General features: G+C 57.7%; 1 protein-coding gene across 2 annotated transcripts in view; it reads right to left on the bottom strand.

The window, feature by feature from the left end:
• SEZ6L (seizure related 6 homolog like) overlaps positions 1-14165 on the bottom strand; it is a 34598-nt gene that overhangs the window by 14737 nt on the left and 5696 nt on the right. The window lies entirely within an intron of this gene.

Below are 14165 nucleotides of genomic sequence, written 5' to 3' on the forward strand. Positions count from 1 at the left end.
GGGAATTGGGCAATGCTGGGCATGAAATCGCAGCTGTGCCCGCGGCACAAAATCAGCCCCCCAGAGAGCGGCGGCTGATTGAATGCCCGCTGCTCTCCCAAACGTGCTTATTACGGGGAAGCAATAATGAACCTGTGCTGATTCCCTGAAAGTTGGCTTTCTGCTGGGGCTCGGTGGCCTCATCGTGCCGTTTCAGAGCTGCAGTTTGGTCTCTTTATCTAGAGGTCAGCTGTTCAGAGAGGTTTGCTCGCTCACGCTGAGTTTGTTGCTCTGCCTCGCCTCTCTGAAAAGCCTTTATTTCGGCAATTGCCATCAGCAAATGCGGTTATTTCAGAGCCTGATTAGCCCGTGGCTCTTCCCTATTGTCTTCCCCCGATGCTGCCTGATGGGGAGCAGACACGGTTACCTTCCCCCAGCCCCCCTCACCAAGGCACCATCCGGACCTGCGAGGCTGCTCCTTGGGCATGGGGGCAAAGCCACGTGCGGGAGGCGAGGGCAGGCAGAGCCGCACACCACCACCCGGCCAGGGAGCTGACTGCCTGAAATGTGGGATTCTGTAGGTTTATGCACCACCGGTGGGTCTGGCTGGGCTGCAGCCCATGGTGTGAAATAAGCTCTAAGCACACCGCAGCCCTGCAAAGTGCTGCAGGAAGCGAGCAGGAGCCGAGCGGCGACATTTCCCATGGAAACAGCAGTTGCCAGGGGAGGCGCGCAACGCGGGCAGGCGATGGGGACGATGTGCGCGGGGACACGGGGGCAGCGAGGCTCCGGGGCCAAAAGGGGCAGCGAGTGCAAACCCAGGGAGGTCAAACCCCAGCAGCGGGGCCACCTGGGGACGTGCAGCCTGGGGTGTAAGTGGGGGTGAAGGTTCTGCTCCCACAGCCCTGCACGCTGCCCCGGCTGTCCTCCAGGAAGGCACGGTGATGATCCTCTGGCTCACCCCGGGCATTTAATTGCAGCTGCTATTACAGTCTTCAAACAAAAGCGCAGCACTTGTTGAAATTTAGCCTGATTTTCTGCATTTCAGGTTCTAGCAATTAGGGTAGGACCGGCATGAAAAGGAAGAAAGGAGCTTTTTGATGTGAGACCTGGAACTCGGGGACACTTCAGGGCTATTGCTGTGGGTGGGTGCAGTGTCCCCGGAGTTCAAGCACCGTCACCATCACCTGCTGACCGTAATGCCTCTGAACGTTTGTTTTGGACGTGTTAGCATTGGTGCTGCTGGAGCAGTGCAGCACCAGCACCAGGACAGAGCAGGACAGCGCGGTCCTGCCGGCTGGTGGCAGTGCTGGCAGCGTGGAGCACCACGGGGCACCGTCAGCATCTCGTGGCAGCCGGTGCCACATGGGCACCAGGACAGCATCAGCAGAGCGGGGGGAAGCCGGTGGGTGCTGATGAGCCTCAGCCCGGCTCTGGGCAGGGCTTGCCCACAGCGCTGCCCAGCCTGAGCTGCTCCTGCCCGTGCCACGATGCCTGGAGCACAAGCACCGCCAGCCTTGCTCCTCCCTGCGTGCCCCGATGATTTCGCCCGGAGGACGCCTGACGGGGAGGAAAGTTGCAGGGACCTTAACCCCACCGCGGCAGTGACGCTGCAGAGCGCGCGGCGGAGCTGCTTGTTATGCTGTTCATGATCCGCCGGCTGCTCTGCAGCTCCCCCAGCCTGTTTGTTGCAGCCATCTGTTGCCTCTCATTACATATTTAAGTGCTGATCCTGGAAACACTCGGGCACCCGCTCTGCTTTCCGCAGAGGTGCGCGCTCATGCAGAGGTGACTTGCATGTGGAAAGCTCAGTCCCTGCTTTACGGGGACTTGCTGCATCGGGGCCTTCGTAGGGCTCGGGCTCACACACTGCAAGGTGTCAGCACCCACCTGGCTGGACCAGGGACACCAGGCATTGTCACCTGCACACAGGCCAAGGAGAAAAGGGTCCAGCAGCAGCAATGGGGTGGCGGGGTCTGGCCCCGAATGTCCCAGAGGTCGCTGCCACCTCCCTTTGCCACCAAGAAATCAGCCGCACCGCAGCCAGCCCCAGCCACCGAGAGCTTTCTCCCCGCTCCTGTTATGCTTTCCACGACTTAAAATATTAATTCCTTAATTAGCAGTGGTTCAGCAAATTCATTAGCCAATTCCCTTAGCACATTAGGAGACATTTCACACACGGCGTCTGCAGCCTCTGACTTGTGTCAGCTCCGAATCTCTCCCCGTCTCCCCGGGGGCTGGGTGCCACGGTCCCCACGCACGGTGCTGGGCCCTGCGCCCCCCCCTCACTGCTCCATGCTCCCCTCCTCATCCCGCTAGGGGCTGATCCTGGTGTCAGGGCGAGATGGGCACCCTGAGGCTGCTCTGCCCTGCCTGCTCTGCCAGGCTCTCCTCTGCCTTCAGCTTCCCCTCCTGGCCCATGGATGGGACCCGCTGCTGGTGCCTGTCCTGGCCATGGCTCTGCCCGACGGCTCGTGCTCGGCAGCGGGTTCTCCTTTATGGGACGGGGCTGTCAGACAAGGAAGAAGCCACTGGCCCCAGGGCGCAGGAGGGGGCCGCTGGCAGGGGGACACAGTGGGACAGTCGGGGTGTCCCCGCAGGATCCTGCGCCCTTGCAGTCGCAGCGCTAGCAGAAGCAGCAGGAAGCGTCCCCAGGTTATTTGCCGTGTGCTCTCCAATTCTTAATGGATGTCACCGCTAAGCCGTATTTTATGCTCTCAGAAAGTTGACTAATTTCTTATTAGATCCTTTGCCAGGATGCATTTAAACAGTTCTGTCCTTAACAAAGCATGAAATAAAACACTCTGTGTAGCGGCGCTGTAATGAGGTACTTAACGGGCTTTAGTTTGTAAAGGGCAAATGCGTATTTCAGGGAGGCGAATGCGGGCCGGGCTGAAGCAGGGGATGAAGATGTGGGGGGGGCTCTGGCATCCCCGATGAATTAGGGGATGAAATATTAAGCTTGCAACTTATGCAAGAAATCTGCTCTTCCCCGTGTGCTTTCAGTCTCTGCAGCCACCTGGGTGCTGCAGGATGCCCGTGCCCCTTGCCAGCTGGGGGGCCGGGCTGCGGAGGGGGGGGGAGCAGCAGGAACCTGCCCGGCTGGCGAAATCCCTTCAGCTCTGCACAATCGATCCGGAGATACTGAGCTGGTGGAAAAGACATGATCGTGTTTGACCTTGATCTAATCTGCTAAACCAGCTCTGCAGAAAGCAGAGCTATCGCAGCGTACAAGGGTTTATGTTGTCGCCGTATCAGTAACGCCTCGGAGGTGGCTGGAGGCTGGGGGGGATGCTCAGAGCCCGGCGGGGTTTGCAGGCAGCCCCCCTGCCCCGGGCACCCTGCTCGCAGGGCACCAGCCGCCTGCCCAGCCCAGGTGGTTTTGTCTCGTGCTTTTGAAGATGTTTCTTTTCCTGCTGCTCAGCAATAAACCTGCTTTCTGTGCACACGCAGCGACAGATTTTAGGTCGTGGCCTGGAATTTGCTTTGATGGCCCAAATGTGCGAACTGAGCGAAGTGTCACGCGTTAAGCAGAGCGGTGAATGAGACCGTGAGTCCCGGCGACTGAAAAAAAAGCTAATTAAATGCCAGCCAAAGCTCTCCCCTCTGCCACGATTTCATTTACTACCAGCTCTCGCTCTCCATAAAAGAGAAGCAGCCCTTTCAGGGCTCCCTCAGCAAGAGCAGCCTGCGTGCTGTCCACAAACCCAGGACACATCGATGTGTCCCAGCCGGGGTGGCAGGTCCGTGTCCCACGGCCGGTGATGGCACGCGCCTGTGCGCTGCTGGAGCCACGGAGAGCGGGGAAATCTGATTGCTGCCAGGATCTCAGCTGGAGGGGCTTAGAGGAATTAGGGAACTGCAAATGCTTGATAAAAGGATGCTGAAATAATCATAAGGCACTCATTTTGCTGCTGTGCTCCTGAAAGAGCTAAACCGTGAGTAGCTGTATCGCCGGTTCCCATTACTAATACTGATGCTATCGCTGCCTGGCTGCGCGCGCCCCTTCCCAGCCTGCCGGAGGACTGCGGCTTGATTGCTTGAGTTCAGGAGCTGCCGTCCTCAAGGTTTTAGTGAGCTGATTATCCCAGAAGCCCTGAGAAGCTTACACGGATGCTATTAACAATGCTGCTCAGACCCCACGCTCTGTGCGCTGTGCCGAGGCGGATTGATGGGGCGCGCAGTCTGCAGGCAGCGCGTTCGCACCGGGCATCCTGCACGAGCCCGGCCCCAAGTGCCAGGAGTGGTCCTACACCCCAGTGCACCCCAGTGCACCCCAGTACACTCCAGCACTCCCCAGTGCACCCCAGCACACCCCGGTGCACCCCAGCCTCTGTGTGCCCCAGCCCCTGCAGCGCTCCCTGGGAAGCAGCCGAACCCCCCTGGGGGGGTGGACTGCCAGGCCCTGTGGCTGCGGGTGGAGGGGATCGTGGCTGCAGCTCCCGGGGGGAAAGGCCAGCCCTTGCCCAGCAGCGGCCCCTTCCCAGCTTTCTGTCCTTTTTCCTGAGGGGTTCCTTGGTTTCGCCCAGTAAGGACCATGCTCTGAGCACCGCCACCACCATTCTCACATGGACAAATTTCCTGCGCATTGCAACGCTTCAGATGCACGCACTGCTGATTAAATCCCAAACTCCCTTATTCCACAGGTTCGTGTAGGGCTGATCCATGTCTCACATGGAAGCAGGACATCAAGGAGAGTCCCCTGATGCAACCCATTGCCCGTGTTGCTGGAGGGCAGCACGTGTGGGAAGGAGCACGTTGTGATCCCGGGGGCTGCCACCCCGTGCCCACCCCCAGTGAGCACCACGGAGGTTTCACCGTCACAGAGAAGAGAAAAAGACAGCTTGAGTGTGAAGCAGGGATCTGAAAAAAAGCAGGTTGGGTCCATCAAAACACGCCGGTGAGATGGCTTGGAAACGATTTGGTTTGGTTTCAAGTCTTAAAACATTTTTGCCTTAAATCTTGAAGAGCAGAAAAAGCTGAATCAAAACAGTCTTTCATTTTCAAAATGTCAAAACTGAGCGATGCCGCCTGGATATCCAACAGGAAATGTGGAACCTGCTCTCCCGCAGTTACTATTTCAGCAAATTAAGTTTTCCAGTGGAAAAAGAAGTTTCCTTAGCATCCTGACAGTTCAACTTATAAGCAAATAAAATAGTAGCAATCTAATCATCAGTGAGTCATACATGTGGGAGCAGAGAACTCAGCCCGAGGAGTATCTGCCCCTCGCATCGCGTGGTGCTGCTCCAGCGTCATGCGCAAAGGCTGCTTTGTGCGGCAGCGAGCCGGCGAGGAGGGACGGGAAGGCTTCGAGATGGGCTTCATCCAAATGTCCACAATCAGAGAAAATAGAAAATAATTCTCCTACGGCTTGAGCTATCGCCAAGAAATGAGCTGCAGCACAGCCGGGGCCTGGAGCGAGCCGCAGGGTGCCGGGGGTCAGGATCCGCTGCGGTTATGGGGGGTCAGGACAACAAAACCCCAACCTGCAGCCCCCCAGGCAGGTGCTGAGGCTGCTGCAGCACCTCTGCTGCCCCACGGGTGCTGCCCTGCAGCTCGGGGCTGTGCCAGCCCTGCTGGCTGCCGGACAGGGCTGTGGTTCCCCGGGGACCACCGCACACCACCGGGGCTCGGGTGGCCCCGGGGGCTTCAGGGCAGCTTTAAGTCGATGGCGAATTAGCCATGCACTGGGGCTTATTTATGCTCGTAGCACTGTGGTCTGAATATTTCATTTTAAAATTTACATCTGTGTCACTAGCAACGCTCAAATAAGGTTGCCATGGAAACCCCTCATTACAGGCAGAGGATGCTGGCGGCGCGGGGCGGTGGCAGAGCGCCGCGGCCGGGGAGGGCAGGAGGACACAGGGCCCTCGCTTCCCTGCACCACAGCAGCTCCGTGCTGTCCGTCTGTCCTGCAGGGAAAGCAGCACGTGGGGAGGGCAGGGCTCAGCAGGGTGCTGGGGTCCTCCCTGTCCACAGAGGCACTGGGCTTGCACCAGGGGCCGGGTCCCAACAGACACCACGTCCCCAGGACACCACGTCCCCACTGCGGGGAGCGAGCGGGCGAGGTGCTGGAGAGCTGCTGCTGGGGATGAGGGGGGCTGGAGGGGCTCTGGCATTGCTCAGGTGTTCCCAGCAGGGATCAGGAGCAGCTGAAGGATGCTGCAGCCACACACAGGTTGGCAGCTGCAAGAAATCCCCTTCTGAAAGCGCTTGGCCTCAGCTCCGGGCTGAGAGGGGCCAAAAAGCCCCGAGGCCAGGCTGAGGGCGAGCAGGGGTTGTGGCAGGGGTTGTCCGGGGGGGCGACACGATGACATTTTGGCAATGAAACGCTTGTCCAAAAACCCACTTTAAGGGAGGATCTGTACTGCTTGTGCCTGCCTTGCTTTAGCACAACAAATACACGAATTAAACTTGCAAACCTCTCCCCCCATGCTCCGGAGAAGCTTGTAACTGCTCTAACGATCCGCGGCCGCCTGACAGATGCCTGGAAATTATACACTTCTCCGAGCTATGAGGAAAATGGATTTTCCTCCCCAGTGCTGCTTCATGGAGCCGGAATCGATACGACTTTGACTCGCAGGCATTTGTTTTGGCCACGCCAGCTCCCGTGGCTCCGGGAGCACTTGGTGATGCAGTGGCTGCTGCCTGTGCTCCCCGTGTCCCCACAGACCAGGCACGGGCACCCCTCTCCCGTGGTGGCAGGGTGGTGGCATGGAGAATTTCCCCTTCCTAGGGCTGGGCTTCACCCGGTGCAAGCAGAAGGCTCCCCGCGGGGTCACCCTGCCCACCAAACCTCCACGCTCAGAGGTGTGCCCCAGGCTGGCCCCTTCCAGCCCCACCACCATGGGATGGGACCTGCCCAGCCCCACACAGCCCCCCCCGTGTCACTGCCCCCTGAGCCCCCAGGTCGCTCACACAGGGCAGGGGGCGAGGGCAGCACAGCGGTGCCGGGGTGCTGGTTCCTCAGCGCCAGCCCGCAGGGAGGCAATGGAGCATTCTGGCAGCTTTTCAGGCTACAAATTGAACCGGGGGAAGAGAAGCTCCTTCTTTCTCAACTAATCATCCAGCCTAGTCATCTATATCAGGGTATAAAATTAAATGGGTTCCTAAAGAGAGAGTATATTTAGACACAAAAAGCCCATTCTAGTCAGCTATCTGAGACTAAAATAATTAATCTTCCATCACTATTAAGATGCGCTGTAGCAGATCTTGGGAAGTGAGTGCTGCGGTTAACCCTTGGGGAGCAGAGCCATGGTGCTCCTGGGACCCTCCTGAGCTGCCCCACACCGGGAAGGGTCCGTACAGCACAGCCAGCAGGGCTTTGCCCCAAAAAATGACCCCAAGGCGCTGGGAGCAGGGTGCCAGACAGGGGCTGTCCGCGTGTCCCTCAGTATCCCCCTGTCCAGAGCACCCACGGTGCTGGGCTGTGAGCTGGTGGCCTCCTTCCCCTGTCCCCTGCTCCCCCCACCTTCACTCGTGTCCCCTGTCAGCCCCATCCTGGCCCTGGCACGCATGGCAGCGGGCACAGCAGCGCTGCACCGACAACTATCTGGGTTAGCTGAACCTGCCTGTATCTGGGCACTGCCAGGAAACAATTACAAACACACAGCCCCAAAACATCTGGGACACAAAGTTTAGGCTTAATTATAACAGATCAGTATTTCTCCGCGTAGTTATAAATCATTCATGCTCTCGCTCCCAGGCGGTCACAGCCGTGGATTATCCGACTGTTCAAAATCTCCTGATTTTGTTCTACCTGTCTGGGGCGCATTCGCTGCTTGGTTTGATTTGATTTCCACTCCAGAAAAGAAAATAAGAAATGACAACGCAGCGTCAGGGGCTCAGGTGAGCAGAACCGCCCTGCGCTCCTCGCCACGACATCGCAGCCTCGCGGAGGGCTCCTGCCGGAGCTGCCGGCACAGCTCCGTGCGCAGGGTACAGCCGAGCTGCCTTTGCCAGAGCTGCTTGGCAAGGCTTGTATTTCTTTCACAGCATGTAACAGGAATCCAAATGTGGATCCCGTCCAAGCTGCCAGGAGCAGAACAGACAGGCGGCAGCCCCGGGGGGCTCAGGTGGCTCAGGGGGCTGCTGGCTGCGCTGTGTGCCTGCCCGTGGGGCACTCGGGGCACCCCAAGGGAGCTCTGCTGGGCAGGGTGGGCAGGGGCTGGCCAGGGGAAGGCTGCAGGAGGGTGGCCCAGGGGTGCAGGGGCTTCTCCCACCCCCCGGCTGTGTCCACCTGCATGCCCCTGCCTCCCTGGTGACAAAGCTGGGCTCTGCTCTGGCACGTTTCTGGGTGCCGCAGTGGATCTGTGCTGCTGCAGCGGGGTGCTTGCCCCTTCATCTCCCTTACCTGCCCCTGGGGGCACAAACTTTCCCCAATAAATGCCGTTGTTTGCATTCCCTCCCCTGGCAGAGGCTGTGCAGAACCTCCCCTCCTGCTGGCTGTCCCTGCCTGCTGCCCTTGAAAAGACCCCTGGTGCACTCCTCCGAAATTACGCGGCTCTGGCGCCTAATGATTCCTGACAGATTGCGAACAGTCCCGCTGCTCGCAATCAGGAAGGCAGGAACAGTGTTGGGTTACTGATGGCTGTGGTTATCGCACTTATTGGGCTGCATCGATTACGGGGCTGCCGGAGCTCCGGAGGCTGCCAGCACCGGGGCAGAGCCCAGCACCCCCAGCCCCGTGCCAGTGCCAGGCCTGGCACAGCAGCGGCATCACCGGCACGAGGCGCAGGGACAGGGCGCGTGCTGCTCCCAAACGCTGTTTGTCAGCTTGAAACCCCACGGGGCGACGTGATGCGCTTTGTCAGAGTCACCTCCGCCGCTACTTGGCATTTTCCCTCAGAGGAAAGCAACAAAAGCATTCAGCTGCCAGTGCCTCGCCGTGTCACAGCAGGTTGGGTCTGGCCGCACCCATGTTTAGAAAAGGTTTGGCTAAAGAAATGTAAACTTCAATTTTTATATTTTGCTTTTTTTGTTGTTTTTTCCTGCAAAAAATGGGTTCCTGCTGGAGGCAGAGCAGCAGCTCTGGGCTGGCACTGGGGGCACTAGGACGGGGCCCCCAGCCCACCCATGGCCACCACGCCGGGCAGGCGGGCAGCTGCTGCTCCTCCCCACCTTCCTTCACTTCAGTGGCAGTGCCTTTTATAAAATTAATTGTCGGCTGTATCAGTCATCGGTGAGCTGTGTTTTAAGTATGGCCTGGCAGAACTAATTCCATTTCTGCGCTGTGTCTTGCTGGATGATGATAACCTATGTACAGCTTCTCCCACAGAGCCCAACGACGAGCCGTTGCACTTTATTTTAATTAATATGGATAGCAAAGATATTTCCATTAGCCGTCGCAGTGTCAGCCAAGAAGCAGGGTCCTCCTGCATGGTGGCAGAGTGGCCACCACGAGCCTTCAGGTGGCCCCGGTGCAAAGAGCCCCGCTGCAGCAGGCCATGGTGGCCACCCGCTGGGTCCCCCACTTCCCAGGGACGGCTCCGTGTCCCACCAGCCTGGCTTTTTGGGGAGGGGGCTGCCGCAAGCTCCGCACCCATACACACCCGGGGAGTTTCCTACCAGCCTGGTATCGGTGACATTACCCGTCAGACCTTGGTAAAAATTAATCTAGCCATGCTGCTCGATAGGAACAGCCCCCGGGGCTGTGGGGGAGTGCGGAGGCTGCGGGGCTCCCTCGGTGCCCACCAGGTGAGTTCTGTGGGGCCGGCTTTGGGGCCAGGCAGCGAGCGTGCTCTGAAACAAAGGACTTCTCGGAGGCCCTCCTCCCTCCGATACAGGAGGACATGCAATTATAAGGCATGAGAGTAATTTCTGAGATTTGGAACAATTAAACCGGCTCCCTGGTATTTCTGACGAAAGCAGTCCCTTATTCCCCAAGGAAGTAAAAGCCTTCCTTGACCTCTGCTCTATTATTCCATTTGATTGATCTTAATTATAACAGAAAGGATAATGATAGCCTTTGTGGGGGTGCAAGTACAGCGGGAACAAAGATGACAAGCTCTTTGTTGAGAGCGCGAGCGCACCAGGGCATGGATGGCAGGCACGGCCGCTCGGAGCAGCCCCTGCGCCCTGCTGACGAGCCCCCCCCCCCGCTAACGAGCCCCCCCTGCTAACGAGCCTCCCAGAGCTCAGCAGCTCCACGTGCCCCAGGAGCCAGCACCCACGACCAGCGCCTGGCCCTCAGCTCGTGGTGGGGGTCCCACCCAGGCGAGCAGTTCGGGGGTGAGGGGTGGCACAGGAACACATCTCCCTCCTTCCCCCCCAGCAGCTCCATACACAGGAAACAAAATACGTAACCAATTGCTTGTTTTGTTCATTAAGCACAGCTGGATTGATTTCAGTGCAGCAGCCCCTATATGCTGGCCCTCAGGCTGCTCCCACAAGCCCTGCTTTGTGGATGCAGTGCTTGGGGTGCTGGGGTGCAGCAGGAGCAGGGCTGGCCCCTGGGTCCCTGCAGGGGGGCTCCTCGGGGGCAGCTTTCCAGCTTCCCATCAACATGAGGATTTGGCAGGTGCCTGACACCGCAGTTGCTTTACTGCTCCTGCTCTGGGGGAGAACATCACCAAACAAGCCCAGCCGCAAGCGCTTTGATACCTGGATCAACGCGCAACGTCATCAGATGCTCCTCCCGTATTCCTGCACGACACCCACGTCGTATCGCTGGTGCTGGTGCGTGTTCCCCGGCGATATCGTTATTTTTGACACACCCTGCTGGCTGGGAAATGCAGGGAGAAAATACCTGACTCTGCTCTTCGCAGCAGGTAACAAATCAGCAAATTATAAAAAAGCAGTGTGTGGTCCAGCCCGAGTGCGTTTCTTTCCTACTCCTGCTATTGTTTATGCTCCTATGGGGTAACAGTTGTTTTTAGTGTACTTTTGATGGCAGCATAGCATGATGAAGATTGATTTCACAGATACGTCTATCTGTTTTTAAGGATTGTCTCTCTGATGTGTGATTGGGAATGCTCAAGGAATGACCAGCAGCTGCTGAAGTGGATCTGTGCCGTCTCCACGTGGGGACAGCCCTCGGGTGCTGCTCTCCAGGCTGGCAGCACCGTGTTTAACCCAGGCAGCTGACACCAGGACCCAGACCCCACCGTCTGCCCCTCGCAGGGCGCTCAGCATCTCCCCAGCCCTCACCCCATGGGGACAGTCACATCCTGAACCCACAGCCGTGGGGGTGCTGGAGCCCAGGCAGTGATCCTGGAGGGGCAGCGGGGCTGGGCGCAGCGGGACGGGGCTGGTGCTGGCTGTGCAGGTGGCAGCCAGCAGCTGACTCCGTGGGAGCAGCAACCGGAGCAGGAGGAGCAGCAGTAGGTTCAACACAGGCTCATAACTTGTGCTTTCCGCCGGCAAATGCTCTGGACTGCAGCTGGGAACGGTGCCAGGGGGGCTCAGGAAGGAGCCTTTCAGAGCTGAATGTCTTTTTCAGAGCAGACTCTAACTCTGGGCTCATAATCCCGAATTCAAGCAGACTGTTGCCTTTGCTATTCTTTCAGGCTCTTTGTTTTGATCAAAGAGGCAATGCTGTATAATTTAAGAAAGACTTTGCTTGCGAGGCCGGTTTGATGCATGTGGAGCGGCAATGTGGAAAAATCCAGCCCTTGCCCATGGAAGCCAGCTTGGATAATTCGAGGCACTTGAGGAGATGTCATTTGCCGTGACTCAATTCGATTTGTGCGGCTGGGTGACACCGTACCCACACGGCCATGAATTGCAGCCCCCCTGCTCTGCACCCTGCTGCCGGAGCCAGGGCAGCTCCCACGGCACGGCCCCAGTGCCTGGGGAGGGCTGGGGGCACGAAAATCTCTGCCTCTGGGGCAGGAGCAAGCAGCAGGAGGCTGGTGGCACCCAGCAGAGCTGCTCTGGTGGCACCAGGCAGGTCCCCACCAGGAGCCGTGGTGGCCTCTGCCCGCGATGCTGGGGAGCAGCTGCAGTGTGACGGGGGGGCTGCAGCCTGCCTCGTGCTGCAGACGCTCTAGAAAAGCCCCGGCTAGAGGGATGGGGACGCTTCTGAATGTCGATGCTGCAGAAGACGTTTTGCACTGGAAAAAACTGAAAGGATGCGCCTCTGGGGGAAGCGGGTAATCCTCCCATGTGTCACTGTCAGGAGAACATTAGGCTGTAGCTGTAAGGGCTCCTGGTTTGTTGCACCCTTCCCTCCCTACCTTTCCTAATGAATTCCAAGAAGGCTTCAATGCATTCTGAAATGGGAAGCGCCGCGCTATGTCCTTCACAGCCGCCGACACAATAAAGACAGCCATTTCACCGCTGCCAGGCACGGGCTCCTCTGTGGGCTGGAAACAAAAGCTGAAAAGAAGCCTTTATATTTTTTTTTGATTAGATAGCTTGAAAAGTTTGCTTTTAATTGAAACTGCCTCACTGATTTCATCTAAAAGTCAGCTGCAAACCCCCTTCTGGGAGAGCGGCTCCAGCTCCTTGCCACCGAGATGTCTGCACGGATCCTGCGCCGCGTCCTGCGGGAGGTACAGCTCCGAGGGCCCGGGAGCAGCGCTAATCCTCGTCCTTCAGCATGTGGCACTCGCTTTGGAGACCCAAAGCAGATTTCTCTCTCCACGCAGTGAGCAGTGCTATTGCCCATCGTGCTGGTGGATGGCACGGAGCCAGGGCTCTGCCTGCAGCATCCTGCCGAGCCCCTGTCCCCCCGCATCCATCAATGTACAACTGTGCCGGGGAGCATCGCCGTCAGTCCTGGGGTGCAGACACCTGCACAGGGCACCAACAGGCCCGTGGGACCTGCAGCACCCATGGGCACCTCGTGCCCACCGAAGGTGCTGCTCCTTGCGTCTCCTCTGCCCGCTCCGGGCGTGTGTGCGAAGAAACTACTTTGAGTTCTTTTTCAAAGAACGAAGGAGGAAGAAAAATTATCAGGGGAAATTTATGTTGGGACAATCCTGAATATAAAGACAAATTGAAATATTTCCCTGTAACAGCGCGGGCTGGGGACCGAGTCTCGGATAAAAATAAAGTGGGATGCAACAACAGCACCTTTCCGATGGCATTAGCCCCATTCATCTCCCGCGCGGTGCCGCAGCCGTTTCGCTGGCAGCGTACAAAGGCATTAGGAGTTGCATTTTCCTTCGCTATTTCTCAACTATATTTATGCTGTGAGATGTTTGTGGAGGTACATTGTGTGCCTCGGGCAGAGGATTAATTCCAAACTGTCACCTCGCTTTTTGATGGGTTTGTAAATTCTGCTCTGTTGATTTGTGCGCTCAGTAAATTGATAAAATCCTCTTCCTACAACCTAACGCACCATGTAGAGCTTGCCGGGGCTTTAGACCCTACTGGTTAACGAGTTTATGTAAATATAGTGTCCAACAGCAATTTTAGGAGTGCTGCATGGATAAAAGGGGGAAAAACTGGGGCTGTGTCCAAGCGGAGATCAGAGCTCCCTGTTGCACTCAGGATGATGCTGACGTGCTGGGAGCTCTGGGAGGCCTTTAGGGATGGCACAGGAGAGGTCTTTCCAGTTAGGGACTCGGCATCTTGGCAAATAGAAGTTTATGGCTGTCAGGAATAGTCCGGTTTTTACTGAAATTGACTTTAAATCACCATCAGAAAACGCAAGCCCAACGCCTGTGCAGTGTCACGGAGCCCCAGTGTCGGGGGGACGAGCCGCAGGGCTGCAGGAGCGCGGTGCAGGGATATCAGAAATGATTTTCTCCTGTATTGTCCCCCAGCCACCGATCTGCTAGAGATGAAGGATCTCATCCACCAAATGTTGACACGCTCCATTAATCCACCCTAAAAAGTCAGATGGAGATTCTCCCTTGAATTTTAAATATTTCCAGCCATTCCGACTAGCTCTGAAATCACCCCGAATTGCCCCATTTCCTGAATGTTCTTTCGCAGCCCCCACTTTATTCCCATTCCATTATGCCTGGATGCTCAGACTCACTTATTGCCTTTATCAGCTCGCTGCATTGCTCGCAGAACGACACCAGCCCCAACAGCGACTGCTGCGAGACCTTTGGGGAGCCTCCCCCCTGCCATCCCCTCTCCATCCTCACCCTTGGGGGTCCTGCAGCAGACTCACCCCGGTGCCCCGATGTGCCCAGCCCCTTTGTTCCCCCTGATCACGGCGGCACCGAGCGCTTCCCAGTGCCCTGACCATCCCCTCCTGGCCCAGGAGGTGCCCACGTGTGATGCGGGCA

Source organism: Anas platyrhynchos, chromosome 16 (genome assembly GCF_047663525.1).
Source record: "Anas platyrhynchos isolate ZD024472 breed Pekin duck chromosome 16, IASCAAS_PekinDuck_T2T, whole genome shotgun sequence".
Classification (NCBI taxonomy): Eukaryota; Metazoa; Chordata; class Aves; order Anseriformes; family Anatidae; genus Anas; species Anas platyrhynchos.